This window comes from Oreochromis niloticus, linkage group LG3 (genome assembly GCF_001858045.2).
Source record: "Oreochromis niloticus isolate F11D_XX linkage group LG3, O_niloticus_UMD_NMBU, whole genome shotgun sequence".
In the NCBI taxonomy this organism is placed as follows: Eukaryota; Metazoa; Chordata; class Actinopteri; order Cichliformes; family Cichlidae; genus Oreochromis; species Oreochromis niloticus.
In genome coordinates, this window is record NC_031967.2 from 57,759,239 (window position 1) to 57,780,808 (window position 21,570).

Sequence of the window (21,570 nt, forward strand, 5' to 3'; positions counted from 1 at the left end):
ACATTGTCTTGCTTGTGGTGTTGCAATACTGATCCAGCAGTGTGTTTTTAATGTTGTGTTATGTTACAGCTCAGAGAAGGGTGTGTCACATATACTGTTGATAGGTTCTTGTGCTTAAACCTATTCGCTGGAACGTTAAAGGCAATGTAATAACACAGCAAGCAAGACACGAAGTAGGCAAAGTTCTTTGGGTTACTCATGCATGAGGGAGGCCTGCCTGGAGCCAAGTGTCGTTCCACCTACTTGACCTCCATCAGACTCTCAGCCAGGTTCCCCATAGCACTCCTTTTATTGTGGTTACATGAATATGCATAGGGTCATTAACATATGATGTATACATACACACAAAGGGTACCTTGCCTGTGGTTTTGCAAAGTGTGTGTGTGTGTGTGTGTGTGTGTGTGTGTGTGTGTGTGTGTGTGTGTGTGTGAATTGCTGACCAAAAGGGTCACACAGCAGGAACAACATCCTAGGTCATAAAGAGGGTAACCTCCCCACACCCAATCTATGGTCACCCTAGATAACACAGTGAAGCCATACAAAGGGCAGGAAGTTTTACCACATCAAACAGACCTTCACAAGGATGTTGCCTGTGATAAAACACTACAGCCCCCCACTCAGAACCTCGAGAATCTGGGGAGGGGAGAACAAAAGAATTCCTTTCAACACACAGTTAAAGTACAAATGGTAAGAATAAAAATGACAAACATTTAACAATTCACTCTAACATTTCCCTCCTGTTTTGTAATTTTTATGCTCCAAATTATTCCTATGTAGTACATTCTCAGTAGTGCACCTCTTGCTTAACATTTTCAGTGCAGGCGTCATTCATACACAGGCCTCTGTCACGTCATTCATTTCAGTCATTGCATATTGTTGTAAAAGTACATAGTTAACAAATGTATCAGAAATCATTTTAGTTAACAGTGATCTTATACATGGTAAAATGCATCCTATACATAAGCAAACAAATGAATTGTTACTTTAATAGTTAAAGAAGAAAGCAACACTTCAAAAACACTCCAGTTTGGTGGTGCTCCTCCACAAGACATGTAAATAGCATGTCTCGCTGTAGAGTGGTTTAAGCTCTATAGGGCGTCATAATTGTCTCTTCCAGATGTACCCATCACTGTCCATAGGACCAGAGTCCAAATGTATGTAGAATAAACAGTCAAACATACCAGGTGGTTTTATTGCTTGTCAACATGGGTCTCATCTTCAAAGCTGCAGACCTCGTCAACACTCTAGTTTTATGGCCTCTACCAACCCCCCCTCACCTCACTTCAGGCCTCCTTGTCCTGTGGGGGATACATATCCTCCATTGTCCATCCTCTGCAGGAGGATTCTCTCTGTGGAAAGGGTGTTGGATCCAGTTATCTTACTGCTGTTATGATCCCAGCAGTCTTCAGAGTGTCATCGTATGCACAGTACAGTGACACAGCATTAGGTGATGTTCATAGGAAACTGCTGTCATCACCACCATAGCTTCTGGTTCCTGTGCTTTTCACAGAATCATGATGCCATCCTTGGACTCCCCCTGCGTTGTCAGTTGAGCTTGGCACGCTCCCCTCATCCTTCAGGTGCTCATCTGTCGTCCACAATCTCCTCTGTTGGCCTCTGGAAAGCCCCCTTGGCACAGCTCTCATTCCAACGCAGCTTCGTGGTTCTTGCTGTGGCTGTGGAATCTGATCTCCCAATGGGCCCCAAACAGCTCGACCTTTGACCTCAACCACTGCCTGGACTGTCAGCTATGCCTGGAATGGGTTGCTTCTCACTGGGCCTCAGAAGATTTCTCAGGAGATTCCTTTCAGCAATACTCTGACTGCTGCACCTGTATTTCCTTGCTAGGAGGAAAAACTCCTACTTGGAAAGCATGTCAATCATCATCAAACCACATTCTTTAGTTCAGTGAGCTTCATCTATGGACCATCAAAGCCTCATCTGAACATAGATGCACCACTTTACATAAGTTTAATACCCGTAAATGAACTGTTAATCACACAAAAATCATAAAAACATAGTTTAGAAAACATAAAAAAGATAGTTTCATGTAACTCTATAATTCTGGACCCCTCCCCTTGACGCATGGACACTCCCATGAGTCAACTCATCAAAACCAGATTCCTGTCTAAAAGAAAAAGGTTAGCTAGATCATGTCCCAGGCAACATCAGGGCATCTCCTCTGGAGCAGCTCCGTAACCCTGCAATAAAAGACGTTAGTGTGTTTTGCACAGTAAGTCTGCTCAAAACCTGGCTCCGCCTGGAGCCTGCACACACACCATCATGGCCTGGAGAACAAGATCTGGAAGTGAAATCAACCTTCACACTTATAAACAATTGAATCTTTAGAGTAATAAAGCACTCAGCATCAGCAGGACAAGTATCATGTGCAGGTTTTCTCAAATCAGTAAACTACAATTATCGGCATAATTCGCCCCAAACATGGATCATCCCATGTACTCAGTTAACATTAATGTAATCGGTGACTTCCCTTAAGCAAAGTCACTCCATGTATTTAACACTAGGAGCTCAGTAGTGGCCAGCTAATGAGCCGCATATTAAACTATTCCATAAACACTGCATCTCTTAGTTGCTTTCTCATGTTACTTGTCCGTCTCTGCTGAATCCTCTACATGCACTCTTAGGAAAACAAACATTAGCAACACACATGGACAATCCTGGAGGTCAGGCACAAATTGACATGTTCCAGAGGTGCTACAAAAAGACCATAAAGTTAGCCATCCATAGCCGTGGAAAGAAGTGACACTAGTTTCAACACCGGGAATGTCTCACATGTTATTCATATCATCAAAGTAACCTTTACATTTCCCCAACAACACAGTGTAACAGCATCACCAACTCATAACCTGTAAACACAGTTTTCTTCACACATAAACCCAGAAATCCTGTTGTAGAAAACATCAACCAGCTGTCCTGGTATAAATCACATGATCAAGTCACACGAAGAACTGTAATGCTGTAGAAAAGTTAGCGCTGCGCAGGTGTATACACACTTTCTCACAGTTACCTCTGTGAGCAACACAAGGTAGTGAATAACACCCCTGGTAGATGCACAGACACAGAAAGTGGCATTTAAAAGGTTAAATCGGTATGGCCAAAGCTCACGCAACCTCAAATGTTGCTGTCCTCTTTCTGCTCCTGTAAAAAGAAACACACATAGATTCATCTGCACCTTTGTCAGGTGGGGGTTAACTTCGCACAGTGATGTCAGTCAGTCTGTCAGCTTCTGTCCGCTTTTACCAGTCAGTCAGTTTTATTTTCTCTCACTCATTCATTCATTCATTCATTCTTTCTTTGCTGACAGTGGAAATTATTGTCGCATTTTCACTTCCACTTCTCAGCAAAATGACGTCATTTCAAAAAAGAAAAGAAGAACTTTTAGATCGGATTATCTCGCTGAATCCTTTTTGGGCAGGGACTCATTTTCTAATTGTCCCAGATAAGTGACTTTCTCCTGAGCCCATTTTAATGTGGAGAAACTCACTTGCAACAATTTTCTTGACGACGTGTCGTATAGCGCTTCCGTTCTAATCGTGCAGATCTGCTCAAACAGAGATCATCAAACAAAACTTTCAGTGCACTGTGAAAGTATCAAAATAAAAAGGCCTCGTTAAGTCATGACACATGCTCCTCATCTCAGGAGGGTAAATCATACCATTAGCATGGTTCATCATACCATCATACTAATTGGCAGGCTCAACTTCACAACAAAAGAAAAATCATCAGCTAGATTAATTCAAAACCAACCATCAGCCGCACAACACACAACATAAGCCTCATGTCTCATTAGCTATGAATTTAATCCCCAGGACTGTGCTTTTCACTCATTTAGGCCACAGATCCATCTTATTCATCTTTTCTCTTTCCCTGTCATCATAAAACATGTGACATGTTGTCATGCATTTCACAAAAGAAGTTTGTTATGTATTCAGAGTTTGGTATCTGGGTGCAGGATTCACTCGCACATCACAACAGGAAACTCAGTGTTTTAGAGTCTCCATTCCAACACATCCCATTCACTCGTACTAGAATTCAATCACCTTTCATTAATCTAAGAACCATCAACTAATTTGCATATCAGCTATTAACCCACTAAGATGACAGGACAACAGAAATGCATGTTCAAAATATCATCACAAAAATAGAATTTCCCTCATACAGTAAAATATTTTGTGCTGCATCAATCAGGCAGAAAGCATTTCCCAATTTACTATATTAACAACTAAATTTATTGTCTGATCACTGGTTGTTCAAACCAGAATCTTGTCTTTTCCCACAAAAATTAAACTTTTGTCCTGCAACATAGAGAGTTAACTGTCAGCATTGGATAAATTCAGCATTTGATAACAAGTGTCTGTTAAATTGACACTATTTTAGCACTGATGAGAGATAACAAGCTGATGTTCATTGCATGTGTGTTCATTATTAGGCAGGTTTAATCGATGTCTGTGGAGCTGCATCTCCAGCAGGGCATGTTCTTAAAGCTGCCTTTCCTACACACTTCTCTGCTATTAATTGATCATTTTTAACTAATGTGCTATGAGTCCACTGATCTTTGCATCACTTCTCATCACACTAAGTGACTTGGATAAGATGATAAACAGACTCACATGCTCAAGATGCTGCCTAATCTTCATGGGCTCTCTTGTTTGTGTTAGTAGGGTTAATGCATGTTCTGCTTGTGTGTGTGATTTTGTATATGTTTCTTTTTGCAGTGTTTCAGATTCCTTCACAATTTTCCACTTAAGCAGTCAGTTTTCTTTTCCCCAGGTTTGCTAACCCAAATTTTGATTTCCCACATTAAACAACAGCTTTCCTCTGTGTTCTTACCTCCTGCTCTCACTCTGTTGTCCTCTCCCACTTCAACAGTCCAATAGCCGGCAGTTCTCCTTCAGCTTTGTCCTGTGTTCCACTGTCTCTTCTTGCCATTTTCTCCAAAGGTGGCAAATGTCAACCTCCAACAGTCTCCTCAGTTCTCCTCAAAAGTCCTTTTCACATGCACAGTGAACTTTGCAGCTTGTTGGAAACACAGTGTCATTCATCCAATCAGTCAGGATGATGGGTTTGCTTTTTCTCTTCTTCTGTGATGCTGTTTGTCCACACTGCTGCTGCTTGCTGGGTCTCTTTGCTCAGGACTTTGCTGCTGTCTCTTTATCTGCCATGTTATTGCTCTTTGGAACTGCATTCCTTGTCTTCAGGGAGGAGTGAGAGCTCACTTGTGAGGATGAGGGACACATGGTGCTGTAAATAAGTTAGCCAGAAATTTGGCCTGAACGTTCCCAATGATGTTAAACTATAACTTTCTTCCGACCGCTGCATGTGGAAAATCGATCTGCTTTTCATCTGAAAGTGACAAACTAAGACATTTTCATTATTATCATCTCTGCTTAAACAACACACACCTCTCTCTCTCTGTCTTTCGAACTCTTCTTTCTTAAAAGCAGAAAATAAGATTGTAGTTGTTCTTGGCTGATAAACACAAAACCTTTTTCCTATGATTTTTCATCTACAATGTAGATTTTGTCTCTTTTTTACTCTTCCTTTCTTTACACTAGCTGGTGACCTGCAGAATCACTGCTCTCACAATTAGAGACAATTACTTTTACACAGCGCACACACACACTGCGACGTCAGGCACATTCACACTCACTTTTTTCATCTGCATAAATAAATCATATGGCTGATGATATGTGCCATGGTGATCCATAAGTATGATCACAAGTTCATTTAGTTATTTTTCAACCCAACAAAGCAAATAAACCAAACATGATGCTGATGCTATGAACACTCTACACACATGAATCAAGATCCAGGAAAACTGCTGCGCATCTGAAAGAAGAAGCTGAACTCACGGATACGCTACATACTCGAGTTATCATAGTTCTGTTTCTCTCTCTTTGATGAGTTCTCAGCCAGCTCCTGATCTGATAATGTGTAGCTTGCTCATCAGCTCAGAAGAGACCGCAACGCAACCTCACACAGTGGTTGCGTGCTTTGCCCACAGTGGCAAAGACTTGGATAGTCGCACACAGTGACTACACGCTTTATCGCACACAGTGATAAAGACTTACATTTTCATATTCAACTCAGCTTCTCCACCATTAGGTTTTCAGCTGTTTCACACAGGGTTCAGCATAACAGTTGTTTTCACAGGTGTGCTCTATATCTCAACAATGGCTCATATTAGGATGACAGTTTTCAAACAGGTCAAGTGCCTCTATGCACGTAATTAGGTAAAATATTTATCTATTTTACTTCATCTCATATGTCATCGTACTGTATTTGAGCAACCTTAAGCTTAATGCAGATTACTTCTAACAACTGGTTAAAGTAATGGTCTGGAGCACAGGCCGTTGTTGATCAGGGAAATCATCTAAACATTTTGTGTCAGCAAGGAGTGGGGGAAAGCCATTCACCAGAGCATAGCTTAACTGCTGCTGATGTGGACTGGCCTTCTCCACACGCTCTTCAAGGCTGCTGTTTTCCTGAAAACTTCTAACATTTGAATCTCATCCGCGACCAGTTTACGCTCATAACAATTATGAGAATATAAATGGCTCGCGCTGCCGGGAGTAAATTCTTGCATGAATGTGTCATCTCCCTGTGAGGCAGTCTTACTTGCTCGGGAACCCATGATAACAACAACCGTGTCACAGACCATGCCTGCTCGGCAGTCATTAACACAAACACAGCAACACTCTTCTGGGACCCTAACCCAGTCGCGCGACTCAAAACCCAGTGAAGGGACGCTCGGGACACAAACCCAGGGCGATTTCAAAACCGGACACTCACCGGACGCTTGGGCCCTTGGGCGATTTTACCAAAACCTCTCTCTCGGGACCCTAACCCAGTTCTGGGACACTAACCCAGTCAACTCTTCCAACTTACTCGGCGTTGCTTAGCGTGTAATATCAGCCTCAGATCCCGCCGATCGTCATTCGTCGGGGAGAGAAAACGGACAGCTAATCCACCGGCCCGATGACAAATTCTCACGTCTCGCTGACGTCAGGGTTCTCTCCTCGGTGAATGCCGACTCCAGGGATCCGGCTCGAAGGACCAATTAATGATAGGTTCTTGTGCTTAAACCTATTCGCTGGAACGTTAAAGGCAATGTAATAACACAGCAAGCAAGACACGAAGTAGGCAAAGTTCTTTGGGTTACTCATGCATGAGGGAGGCCTGCCTGGAGCCAAGTGTCGTTCCACCTACTTGACCTCCATCAGACTCTCAGCCAGGTTCCCCATAGCACTCCTTTTATTGTGGTTACATGAATATGCATAGGGTCATTAACATATGATGTATACATACACACAAAGGGTACCTTGCCTGTGGTTTTGCAAAGTGTGTGTGTGTGTGTGTGTGTGTGTGTGTGTGTGTGTGAATTGCTGACCAAAAGGGTCACACAGCAGGAACAACATCCTAGGTCATAAAGAGGGTAACCTCCCCACACCCAATCTATGGTCACCCTAGATAACACAGTGAAGCCATACAAAGGGCAGGAAGTTTTACCACATCAAACAGACCTTCACAAGGATGTTGCCTGTGATAAAACACTACAGCCCCCCACTCAGAACCTCGAGAATCTGGGGAGGGGAGAACAAAAGAATTCCTTTCAACACACAGTTAAAGTACAAATGGTAAGAATAAAAATGACAAACATTTAACAATTCACTCTAACAACTGTGTTAAACGGGAATCCAGTTTTGAACTTGGAAAACTGCAATATTTGGAAAATACAGATACTTGGTTAAAGAAGTACAGTCCATCTGGAAAGTGTTATGCACACTTACCTTGTTCCGCATTATGTCATGTTACAGTCTTATTCCAAGATTGATTAAATTCATTTTCATCTCTACACACAACAAACTACAATCACAAAGAACAGCACTTACACTCTCAAGTATTTTTGAGTATTATGGTCAAACTGGGTTTTTTTTGGGGGGGGGGGGCTCTTAGCATTGAGTCCAAAGACTTCAATCTTTGTTTTAATCAGTGAATTGGGCTATCATGTGTTTTTTACTGATGAGTGCCTTCCATCTGACACAGACACTTTAGAAATAGTTGTCCTTCTGGAAAGTTCTTTCTCTCCATAGATCAAGGCTGGAGCTCTGTCAGAGTGACCACTGGATTCTTGGTCACCTTCTACCCTAGGCTTAGCTTCTTCCATCCCTCAGATTTGCTGGGCAGTCAGCTCTAGGAAGAGTCCTTTCAGACTTCTTCCATTTAATAATGATGGTGACCGCTGTTCTCACTGGGACCTTCAGTGCTGCAGAAATTTTTCGTACCCTTCCCCAGGTCTGTGCGTAGACACAATTCTGTCCCAGAATTCTACATAAAATTCCTTGGACTTCATGGCTTGGTTTATGCTCTGGCATGCACTGTCAACTGTGAGACCTTATTAAATCATTAATTAAATCATTTCCAGGGGTGGACTGTAATCAAGTTGTGTAAAGATCTGACAGATGATGAATGAAAACAGGATGCATGTGAAATCAATTTTGAGGGCCACAGCAAAGACTGTACTCGCCTGTGAAAAATTAAATTAATACATTTTTGAAAAAGGCTGTAACATGACAATATGTAGAACAAATGAAGTGCTTTGAATACTGGCAGGATGGTTTGTGTGTTTTTGTTCATTGCTTTACTATTTTTAAATTGCATCCATCCATCCATCCATCCATTTGCTTCCGCTTATTCTTTTCAAGGTCGCGGGGGACACTGGAGCCTATCCCAGCTGTCTTAGGGCAAGAGGCAGAGTACACCCTGGACAGGTCACCAGTCTGTCGCAATATACCTAACCCCACTAACCGCATGTGTTTGGACTGTGGGAGGAAACCACAAAGAAAGACCCTGGCCTTTTAAAATTATTAAAATGAATGTTTTAGATATGTTTGGTTATAGTATATGAATGTTCAAAATACATCTGTCATACTGCTGTCAGTAAAAGTCAGTCCTTAGACCAACAAATTTTCTATGTAATTTGACCAACCTGCATTTTATGGTTATCTCTGTGTTGCAGCTCCACTCTGTGGAATGATGATGAAGTTTACTTAAAGACTACTCTAAATCTCACAGGTTGATGTTGGACTGCAACAGGCAGTTAAATATTAAATAAAATATATTAATTTGCTTAAAGTCAGACTTTTTTTTATTGCCTAATCATGTTTGACTCAAAGGGTTTTTTTTAAACTGTCATCACCAGCTCCCCACATTAAAGCAGATCAAAAGTAGATACAAGCACCAATGTGTATGTTTGGATTTTTTTGTGTACAATTTTGCATGTTGTTGTTGTTGTTGTTTTTTAACAGTGCATTGTGTTCTGCGTCCTGATTGGCTGGAGACCACTGTCAATCAATCTCCATGCTGTGTCAAGACACTTCACCTGCCGCCTACTGGTGTTGGCCAGAGGGGCCGATGGCGCGATATGGCAGCCTCGCGTCTGTCAGTCTGTCCCAGGGCAGCTGTGGCTGTGGGAACAACTGTAGCTTGCCTCCACCAGTGTGTGAATGTGAGAGTGAATGAATAGTGGAATTGTAAAGTGCTTTGAGGGCCCCGAAAAGCGCTATATAAATGCAATCCATTATTATTATTATTATTATTATTATTATTATTCATTCAGTTATGTACTGATGAACACAACAATGGATATAAGGAGCTTCTTTCAAAGAAAAAACTCAGGTAGATGTTATTTTATATATTATGCTTTGTATGTTGTTCAATATCTTTCTATGCAAAACAAGATGAATTTCAATACACAGCAGTATATTCACAGTTTAAACCAGATATTTACATACACTTTAGGGAGAAAACATAAAAACTTACATCATTTAGAGTAAACTTGTTTTGTTTTAGATAAATAAATATTGAAATGTCTTTTGAATTAGTTAAATGTCAGAATAAAAAGAGATAGCTGTCTCTTTTTGATCACTTTCATCAAATTTAGGAGTACATATACACTAAGTTTATTGTAATTAATAAGAAAACTCCAGACTATTCTATTCTGAGCTGAAGAAGCTTCTGATAGGTTGGTAGAGTCCATGTGAGTAAATTGGTGGCACACCTGTGGATCCATATAAGCCACCCCCAAAACACAGAGCCTGTTTCTTTGACATGGGAAAATCAAGAGATGTCAACCAAAACACCAGGAAAAGAATCGTGGAGCTCCATAAGTGTGGCTCAGTTTTGAATACAATTTGGGTTCCAAATGATTATGAATACAGACAATTTCACTCTTTACTCTTAAATTTAGAAAATATGTTTTTTATATTTATCTAAAAAAATAAACATTTAGTCTGATTTGATGTTACAATTAAAAAATGTATCTGTTTTTATCTGAAGAGTATGTAAATATCTGGTTTCAACTGTATATTTGATGATGTTGGTGTTTGGCTTGATTTGTCAGCACAAAGAGGGAGAGAGAGGAACAGAGAGGGAGAGAGAGGAGAATGAGGGCAGAACAGAGATGGAACAAGAGCAGGTGAGACACACATGTTAGTCAAACGGTTGTTTGCCAAAACTCATCAGAACATGTATCTAGTGCCTAGTGTAACTTTTTAGATACCATTTGTTACTTTTCAAATTCTATATTTATTAAGTTATGCAGGCTTGTTTGCACAACAAGGCTAAATAATTATATAAACTTTTCTGAATCTAAATAGTGTAGTTTGGTAGAATTAAAAAATAAGTGTAGTGCAGGTCTATGATGATTTTTAGTGCTACTATCATCTAGTTCTGATTCTGGTTCTGTTTTGGTTAAGTCCTAAGTAGTCCTGATTTTGAACTGTTGTAGTCCTGTTTTAATTCCGGATCAGTTCTGGGTCTGGTTGAATTGGGGTTTAGTCCCTGTGTCTTGATACAGGCTCGACTTTGTTCTGCCTTGCTGCTTAATTAAAAAACTAGTTTAAGGTGTCCTGCAGATGTGATATATATTTTTCCCTATATGAAGTCATTCTTTTTTTAACAAAACTCAAAACAGGGTCTAATAATCTTTCAGTCATTTCTACCCTCAATTTCCTTTCGCTGCTCAGCTCTCACACAGTGGCTCAGCTATGCTACAATCCCTCCATATTGTGGCCAATCACATGCGAGGATATAGGATAATATCATTGTGTGAAAAACAGAGAGGGTGAGAGACGCGACAGTCAAGTGGAGCGTGCGTCTGTCCTCTCAGTAAGTGAGTGAGACAGTAGACAGCGGTGAGGAGGGCTGTGTGAAAGCAAAATTACATAAACACGCCTGACACCCGTAAACGATGCAGCATCTGGCTGCAGTTTAAAGAGCAGGTACACGGATTCTGCACAAAGACGTAAACACACAGCGCGGACCCGCGGATCAGAATCAGTGAGATGTCGCCTTTCTCACCCGACGGCACGGACACGGTCGGGGCTGAAAGCTGACAGCTCGCTGATTCTGATGTTTTGGCGGGTCCGCGCTTTTCACGCCGTTTTTGCGCCGATTCTAAAGCTGTTAGTTTTATCTCTCTCCAAACAATATTGACCGAACCAGCAGCAAAAGAAGATCCAAACTACGCTTCACATAAACATCGTCATGAATTCCCTCTGACATTTACTGTTTTGCTTCCACCACGATAAAATCACACATCATGCACAGCTCTCTCTCTCTCTCTGTACTTCAAGAACAGTTTCCCGTCTAAAAATCTGTTTTCTGCATTATTCACTTGCTTGTTCCGCACAAGTCTACTGTTGTTTACAGCGCTGTCGGACGCTGTTTTGTTTTTGTTTTTTTCGTTTTACATACTTCCGAAAAGAAAACCTAATTTCTGCCGTTCAATACTGAACAAATTTAAACTTTTTAAAATTATGCAAAATGCAAAACGCTTAGCCGTGTCTCTAATAAAACCGCTGGAACATCAGAGGTAACGTTCATATGTTGATTAATGGTTTTCTTTCGTTTTTGATGTACTGCAGAATATTTTTTATAAATTCCCAGGCCAGGAAAAATCACCTTCATGTTTTTCTGTGTTTTATCTTCAGCTACTTTGACACACAATCATCTGCTGTGAGGCTTACACCTTTGATAAAGTCTTGTGTGTGTCAGCTTCCTTTTTATAGATACAAAAATATGTAAATATACTGATCTGAATTATATTTCTGACTGTCAAAATTTCCCAGAATCAAATCGAATTGAATCGAATCAAATCGTGGATCAAATCGATTCTGGACCTTGTGAATCGGAATCGAATTGATTCTAGAAATCAGTGACGATACCCAGCCCTACTGCTAGTAGCCTAAGTGAAACAGCTGCATTACTTAACAATATATTAGCCTCAGCATAAGTCAAAATTTAGAACAGCAGGAGACGGGCATTATCCTGGTTATTTTTTTTGGCATATGTGCTTTTTGTCTTTTTTAGCAAAGAAAAAAATATCTTAAAATCATCAATAAAACCAGGGAGAGAAGGCTTAGCGTTCCTCCATTTAGCACAATGGATACGATATTTACTCAAAAGTATGATGATGTTAATAATGTCTGAGACACCCAATGCTAGATGATCCATATAAAAAAAGATTATGATGTAATTCAAATAGTGGCACATCATTAATATTTAGGGAAATCCATTTTTTTTAAGTTGCACCAAATGCATTGTGTGATAGGGCATAGAAAAAAAGATGTTCTAGGGTTTCATTTTCATCAGTACAAAAAGAACACTGATCCACCTCAAAGCCAAATCTCTTTTTTTTAGAAATTCTGCCACAGGATTAATTTTGTTTATTACTTTAAAGTTTGTTTCTTTAACTTTAGGTAGAATAGGCTATTTCATAAATTTTTAGTATGCTTTATCCAGTGTATATGAAATAACTAAATTAGAACCATGCAATGTAACCATTCTGTTGTAATTATGAAATATTTTGTCTTTGAAGAAACTACTAATAAATTTCTTATTGCATTTTTATCAAACAGCTGACATTGCCCTAGCAATAAATTTGGGAGCACTGATGAGAAATTATTGTATATCATAAAATTTTTAATCTAATGAAGCAGAGGCAGTGGGATCAGTTCACAAAATTTGTTATATTCTCTTTGAGAACAGTTTAGACAATATTTTTCTGAAAAGTCTGTGTAACTTAGAATGACACCGTTATCATCCAACAAATCTGTTATGAATATAATCTTTTTGTTTAAACCAGTCACTCTTGAAAATTGATTTTTGATTAAGTGTTATTACCCTATTATTCCATAAGGTTGAATTATGGGGAGAAGTTGTGGGTAAATCTCATTTTCCCAAAAATGCAAAGTCTGTTTTGGAAAGTTTGATATCTTTATGGGGATTTTATTTACCGCAAAATCACATTTCAAAATAAAGTCTAATCCTCCTATTTTGTTAAACAAGGATCATGGGATGTGGAGCTAAGTAGAGTCTGGCTGTGACAGACAAGATTTTAACCGTTTAATTCTAAGGGTGCCAACCATAAATTCTAATTCTGGAGTTTTGATACCACCTTTATTGTATTTCTTCACAAGCTGAGATATTTCAATGTAATGGGTTTTATTCCTCCACAAAAATTCGAAAATAACTGTATTAGCCTTATTAAGGCTTTTAGAGGAGATATATAGAGAGTGACGAGGATAAATCAATTTGGAGATGCCTTCAGCTTTCTGCCAATAATAGCGAGGTCTCTGATTAACCAGTGGCTAAGTGATTTCTTCATCTCCATGATACAGTTAGAAATATTGGTGTCTTTTCTGCTAATTGGGTTTTTTAGATATTATCAGCCCTATATATTTAACTTTAGATTCAACTCTAACTAAAGCTATTGAGGAGTCAGAGCTTGTATGAATCGGGAGAAGTTCACATTTTTTGATACTGAGAGATAAACGAGAAGCTTTAGAGAAAATTTAGTTTTCTCTACCACGTATTTATCTTTCAAAAAAATAGATGTATCATCTGTGAATTGACTTATTTTGAAGTCTTTATTAAAAATTGATAATCCATGTCGTTAGAATTTTTGATTAACAGTGTTAACAACTGAGTTGCCAATATAAAAAGCTTAGGGGAAACAGGACACACTTGCCAAATTCCCTGCTGCACCTTGAATCCATTCCTGGATTCAAGGAAGCTAAAATATTGTTAAGTAATGTGGCTGCTTCACTTAGGCTACAAGCACAGCCGTCCCCAACCCCCAATTCCTGGACCAGTACCGGTCTGTGAGTCGTTTGGTACCGGGTCGCAAGAGTTGAGGCTTGAGTTTGAAATTTATGGTTTTCAGGGTATTTATCGTATTTTTATGTTTATATCGTTTACATGGCGCAAAAAAGGTTGGGGACAGCTGTACTAGCAGGTTGCTGAGTAGACATCCCTGTAGTGTTTTGAAATATACCACTTTTTCCATCAGTTTCCTTGTCAGGAAACAACTTCCTGTTCAGTGGAAATGCCTCTGGTTTCAGTGGAGTGCGTGAGTGTATTTCAGTAGTGTGTGTGAGAGTGTTTCAGTAGTGTGCGTGAGTGCATTTCAGTAGTGTGTGTGAGAGCATTTCAGTAGTGTGTGTGACAGGTAAAATTTCAGTAGTGTGTGTGTGAGTGCATTTCAGTAGTGTGTGTGTGAGTGCATTTCAGTAGTGTGTGTGTGAGTGCATTTCAGTAGTGTGTGTGAGAGCATTTCAGTAGTGTGTGTGACAGGTAAAATTTCAGTAGTGTGTGTGAGTGCATTTCAGTAGTGTGTGTGACAGGTAAAATTTCAGTAGTGTGTGTGAGTGCATTTCAGTAGTGTGTGTGAGTGCATTTCAGTAGTGTGTGTGAGAGCGTTTCAGTAGTGTGTGTGAGAGCGTTTCAGTAGTGTGTGTGAGAGCGTTTCAGTAGTGTGTGTGAGAGCGTTTCAGTAGTGTGTGTGAGAGCGTTTCAGTAGTGTGTGTGAGAGCGTTTCAGTAGTGTGTGTGAGAGTGTTTCAGTAGTGTGTGTGAGAGCGTTTCAGTAGTGTGTGTGAGAGGTAAAATTTCAGTAGTGTGTGTGAGAGTGTTTCAGTAGTGTGTGTGAGAGCATTTCAGTAGTGTGTGTGACAGGTAAAATTTCAGTAGTGTGTGTGAGTGCATTTCAGTAGTGTGTGTGACAGGTAAAATTTCAGTAGTGTGTGTGAGTGCATTTCAGTAGTGTGTGTGAGTGCATTTCAGTAGTGTGTGTGAGAGCGTTTCAGTAGTGTGTGTGAGAGCGTTTCAGTAGTGTGTGTGAGAGCGTTTCAGTAGTGTGTGTGAGAGTGTTTCAGTAGTGTGTGTGAGAGCGTTTCAGTAGTGTGTGTGAGAGTGTTTCAGTAGTGTGTGTGAGAGCGTTTCAGTAGTGTGTGTGAGAGGTAAAATTTCAGTAGTGTGTGTGAGAGCGTTTCAGTAGTGCGTGTGAGAGCGTTTCAGTAGTGCGTGTGAGAGCGTTTCAGTAATAATGTCCCTTACGGCACCTCATAAGAACCAGTCCATTTACAATTTACCATTTACCATCCCCAAAAGAAACAATCCAAAGTCTCTGCATGATCTTCGTCCTGTGGCTCTCACAGGACAAGAAGGTAATGGTGATGATGATGGAGGCTATGGAGAAGATCATAAAACAGCATATTGTAAAAGCAACTGACCCCCTGATGGACCCACTCCAGTTTGCCTACTGTCCACCCAGAGGTGTCGATGAAGCAATCTTGGACTCCATCCACAAACATCTGGAGCTCCCCGACTCCTCCGCCAGACTTCTGTTTGCTGATTTCTCATCAGTGTTCAACACTCTGCAGCCTCATATCCTGGCCACTAAGCTTTCCTCCCGATTTCACCTGAATGATCAACTAATCCTGTGGATATTGGACTTTTTGACCAACAGGACTCAGAAAGTTTGGGTCAACAAGTCTCTTTCCGGTCTCCGTTCCACCTCCACTGGCTCCCCCCAGGGCTGTGTGCTCTCCCCCCTGCTCTTCATCTGCAGATCCACACAGCCCAACTGTCACCTGGTGAAATATGCTGATGACACAGTTCTCCTGTCACTGCTGTCAGGCCCCTCAGAACACCACAGGCCCGCTCTGCAGGAGTTTGTAGAGTGGTGTGACAGCTCCAAACTTGAACTGATCGTGAGCAAAACCAAAGAGATGGTGGTGACCTTCTCTACCAGACTTCTTCAGTCACCACCACCATCCATGGAAAGCCAGTGGAGGTAGTTGAGGAGTACAAATACCTGGGAACCATCTTTGACAACTTCCTGAAATTCTCTGCCAACACAGAGGAGATTCTCAGGAGGTGCCACCAATGGCTATACGTCCTTAGGAAACTCAACTTCTTTGGAGTCAGCACACCCATCATGATGACTTTTTACTCTGTCTTCCTGGAAAGCATCATGACCTTCTCCATCACCTGCTGGTTCCACTCCCTCAGCCTTCAGAACAGGAACAGACAGCAGCAGTGTGCTCTAAAATCACTGGACTGCCTGTCAAAACTCTGGCACAGGTTTTCAGCCAACAGGCCCTTAGACAGGCAGCCAAAATCATCTATGACCCCTCTCACATTCTTCACCCTGCATTTCAATGGCTCCCCTCTGGGCGGTGCCTCCACTGCATTTCCTGCAGGACTGAGAGGAGGAGAGCCACCTTTGTCCCCAAGTCCACTCTGCTTTTTAACTCCAGCCGATAAGAACATTTCCCACAGTAGAAACATAAACTACTCTACACTCTTTTTATACTACCGACATTTTATTCACTTTTAGTCACTTACAGTCATTTCTTCACCTACTCAGTCACTTTAATTTTAAAACTGTGTATATACTGTATATTCTGTGTGTATTTATTATCTCACTCTTATGGCCTGTTTTTGCCCTGTCCTTATCTTCAACCTCATGCTGCTCTGTTGTATCTTAATTGCCCCTTGGGGATAAATAAAGTCTTTCTGATTCTGATTTGTCTTCTCCAGCGCTGATACATGGCTTCTGTCTTGTGTCAGTGATGTAAAAGATGGATTTAATGTGACATGACCATTCAAACAGCAGTTGATTTCTAAAACATCAAATATGTATCGGATTTAGTAGCACATTTGAAGGTGACCCAGGTCGGGTTTGAAAATATTGTATTTCTGCTGTTCAAACTGTCATACCATGATCGGATATGGGTCGCATAGGGTCAAAAAAGTCGGATTTGATGCACTTTTGCTTGCAGTGTGAATGTAGCCTATGATACCATCGACAGCCAGAGGTAACACAGAGAATTAGGACCAGGCAGGCACAGAACAGAAACCTAATAAATGGCAAACCTTAACAAAAGACATAACCAGAATAAACAAGAACATAGAATAATATAAGGAAACACAAAACACTGAGTCGTCAGACTTAGGACCATCACAATTTATATGTAACTGAGTATGGGTTGGCTGGTGCGTAAAAGGTAGTGTTAAAGTATCAAACATAAATACCGTTTTTTGGGGGGGTTTTGCAATTCAGATAATGTAGATACCATTTTTTACTTGCCTTTTCTTATTATTTGATGATGCTGCTTTACTATTGTTATATATAGTGTCATATAGCACCTTTAAAACAAAGTTTACCAAGTGTTTTAACATAAGAGCAAACTTACACTCTAGATTTAAACAAAGCAAAAGAATTCATCAATCAGCTTGACAAGTGAAAGGCAATAATCACAAGATAAAAGAAATTGCATGTAACATACAATATATGAGTCTAATAGAGAATTTTTACATTAAAAAAAAAACAAATTATACTGGTATGAGGAACTCAGTGGACCAGTTATAGAACAGCAGCTGGATTTCAGAAACGCAGAGGAAATAATCCTATCGAATCAGAAAGTGGTGTCACGGAAACAAGAATGGAACAATGAGCAGTCAAAAATGGAAATGGGGCATTTAGGCTTCTGATAAAGAAACCTCATAATTATTCAAATTTAATACAAAATATTTTAAGCAGCAAAAGTAAAAGAAAATGCTATACTGCAGTAACTCTGGCAGAGCCACTGTGTATAAAAATGGTCTAACACTTTATAATATTCACCACAACTTAGGTCTAGTCATCCCAGGGTTACATGTAATGTATTTTGTCCGAAATTTCATACAAATGATTTGTACTAACAAACAGATAGAATACACTAAATGTAATATGAGATTTTTCCATTTCCACGAATAAGAAGAATATAAAATAAATACCAGAAGTACTGAAAGGTATTAGTTCATGTGCTCTTATAATGAAGCCAAGGCAATGCACACCAGTGGAAAGAATAATGAAGTTACAGAGTAGTTAAATTACTTGCAGTATAATAATATTTTTTTTTATTATTCCTGCAAAACCTAAATTATTACCCCCTTATTTTAGTGTCAAGAAGTTACAACCAAAGCTGGACCAAACCATGGGACATGATTTAAACAAGGAAAGTTTATCAAAATGATCTATTAATCAATTAGACATAATATTATTTTTTCACTCAAAAATAATGCTGTTAGCTTGTAATTTTGGCCACCAGGTGCCACCAAAGGGGACTGTGTTAACACTTCAAGTAATGATACAAGATTCAGCTTCTGAATGCTGGGGGTTCTGCCGGGTACCGGGCAGTATTGCCCGTTACTTCTGGTCCTGTGGAACTCCCACTGTTTGGCCGTGGGTACCCTATGTGGGGCCTCCCTGCTTCTCCTGCTGGGATGGGCATGCAGATATCGGTGAGATGTGTGGCCTTAGGTCTTCGGCACTCTTGAGGGCTATGGATGGCCCGCTTGTCTTGGATCCATCCCTATCTGCCTCTGGCTCTTTGAGGGTGTTATTGCTGCTTCCCACCCTCATTTCCAAGTACATTTTGTGACAAAGACACTCTCGCTCAACACTCTGTCTCTCTCTTTCACCGTTTCTGTCTCCCACGAACAAAATCACACCACAAGAAGATTGTTGATTTATGTATGTGCTGTATGTTTGTTTCTCTTGCAGGTGCGACAGTTGGCGATATATTGTGCATTTCTATTTATACATAATCCCCTATCCCCCCCGTATTTCCTGTCTTAGACATCGCCATACTGTATAAAACATATAATATAACTAACAGATAAAAAAATACACCTGAAGAAGAGGAGAGACAATTTATAGAGCAGATCTTTGAAAAGCAAAATGTGTTTGACACAACAGTGTATTCATATCACAATTTTGATTGCAAAAGCTGCCAGAAAGGGCAGGATTTAAAGAAATACAATAAAATATCTCTGACATGCTCTCAGTGAACATGTCCTAACATGACTGGAATGCAGTTCAACAGTGTTAGGTTCAGTGACTATCATGCAAGTCACATGTTATGTGTTTAATAAAGTTTCTCTTTCTTTATCCTCTTTATAACTAACATTGAAATTAGACAGGTTTTACTATATCTCTGTACACACACTCATAAAAACAATAAGCTATAATCTTCAATTTCATGTATGGTCCTAGATTCAGAAGAGAATAAGGAGTAGTGCTGAAACTGTCACAGCTGAACAACTCTGTACACAAAAAGCATTCTTGATAAACTGTGTTATTTATTATCACATTGATAGCTCTCTGTCAGTTTTGCTGATACTAAGCTTCTGTGTTCATACTAGTGATGTGTCGGTCGCGAACGAAATGGCTCTTAGAGCCGGCTCTTTGAAGTGAACGATGCGAGCTGGCTCCTTATCGCGAGCCGTGGGTTTTTTCTTTCTCTCACCCTCTCTCTCTCGCACTTTTTTTCTGCTTCACTCCGCATGCGAGCCTTGTACTTTGTGCTGAGAAGAGGGGGGAGGGGTGGTAGTTACACTCGCAGTAGCACAGGAACAGAGCGGGGGGGAGAGACAGAGAAAGAGAGCCAGGGACAACAACGTCACATTAGAAAGGTATAGTAATCATCCACAACTATTTTCAGTTGCGGATGATTAAGGATTCAGAAAGTTTATTCATGCAGGCCCATATGACAGAGAATATGCATCTTCTTTTTGTTTTCATATTTTAATTTATATTTAATTGTGTTGTGGTTTGCAGTGTTTTGTGTTGTTTCACTTTAAATTTGTTTAAAAGGAAAAAGCTGAAAATTTAAATTGTTAAAAGTTGAAATGTGAATAGTTGGTTTTTGTATTATATGATTTATTTATTACATTTTATGTGGAGTGAATAAATAAAAGTATATTTACGGTGGCCCCTAGAGACAAAGCACGCACAAACTCCCAAACATTTGGAGGCATAAAATTAGACGTCATCCAGGTCTTTTTAGGGTTTAAGACATTCCTGCAGTCTAACTTACTGGTGTGTGTCATATAATTAGCTAAGACTGCTTTAATTACTGCCACTTTAAAGGCCAGTGTTACTTAGCCAACTCATAGAGTAGATTTATCATATTTAAGAAGCATTAATTCAGATGTCTTTGAGCAGTTTTGTAGGATTGGAGTCTAAAAGACACAATGATGGTTTGGAGGAGGTAATTAATGAAGTTAACTCAGATAAATGAATCAGAGAGAAAGAGTCTAAAAAGATTTAAATAGTATTCGAAGTATTTGGACATGATATGTCTGTGACATTAATAATATTTTCCTCTAAACATTTTTTTTGTGTGAGGACTTTCATCTAGTCTTTACTGGTTAAGTTTAAAGATTGCTTGGGTAACAGATCTCTGACTCTTTGTTCACCTGGCTGTAGAGAAGGAAGGAAAAAAGGGGGCTGATCTTGTTATATTCCTGTTCCAGTTCTCATTTTTCTTCACCCTGCTTCGCTCAGTTTTTATGCTCCTATTTCCTAGTGTTCATTCCAAGTTCAGGTTTCTGCTAGTTCCCTTTTGTAATTTTTGGTGTTTCACCTTTGTTTTTGTATTGCTTCATGTGCTCAATAAAAGGGCTCAGGTTTTGTTTGAACCTCTGCATCTACATCTTGGATCCTCATATATCACACCCTGACACATCACATGGACCAACACGTTCTCACTCCCAACTCGTCAAATGTGTGACGCATGGTCAGGCTCCCTCTGCTTCACTTATGGACGCGCAGGGTACCCCCCTCGCGTCGAGAATTGACGTGCAGGGTCCTCCTATTGAATACTATGCTGCTCCCTAATCGTTGTTTATTGACGACAAGAGATTTCCGCGCAAGAGCCTGTTGTTCGTATATTTATATATTTCCGAAATCACATTGTAGTGACGTATACTGAACAGAATATATTATATAATGTAAACAACTACCTGAGAAACAGCAGATACAGCAGATAAATTAATTATAGGCTATTACTTTTGCATTTATGGAGGGAGAGGTGTATGCTGGGTAATGGCACAGCTAGCGACTGGGTGACTTTATTCACCCGCTTCGGCTGTTATCAGTCCATACAATGGGCGTTATTAGCAGAAATTAGTCCCATAGATATGGCCCATCCACCTGCTAGATTGTTCAGAAGGTTGTTCTCATCCATCCAGATGGAGGATCACTAACAGGAGCGTGGAAGACTCCAGAATCCACTCTGGCTGGAATCCGGTGGATACAGCAGTGTTACAGGTAAGACCATTTAAACGGACGGCATTTATAGAATGACTATTAAAAGTCAGCGAGTGTCAATAATGTTAATGTGGTTATGTTAGTAATACACCGAGTGCTAATATA

At 40.1% G+C, this 21,570-nt stretch overlaps 1 protein-coding gene across 1 annotated transcript in view; it reads left to right on the plus strand.

Moving 5' to 3' along the window:
- LOC106096770 (uncharacterized) overlaps positions 1-21,570 on the plus strand; it is a 211,578-nt gene that overhangs the window by 34,234 nt on the left and 155,774 nt on the right. The gene's annotated exons all lie outside the window — the stretch shown is intronic.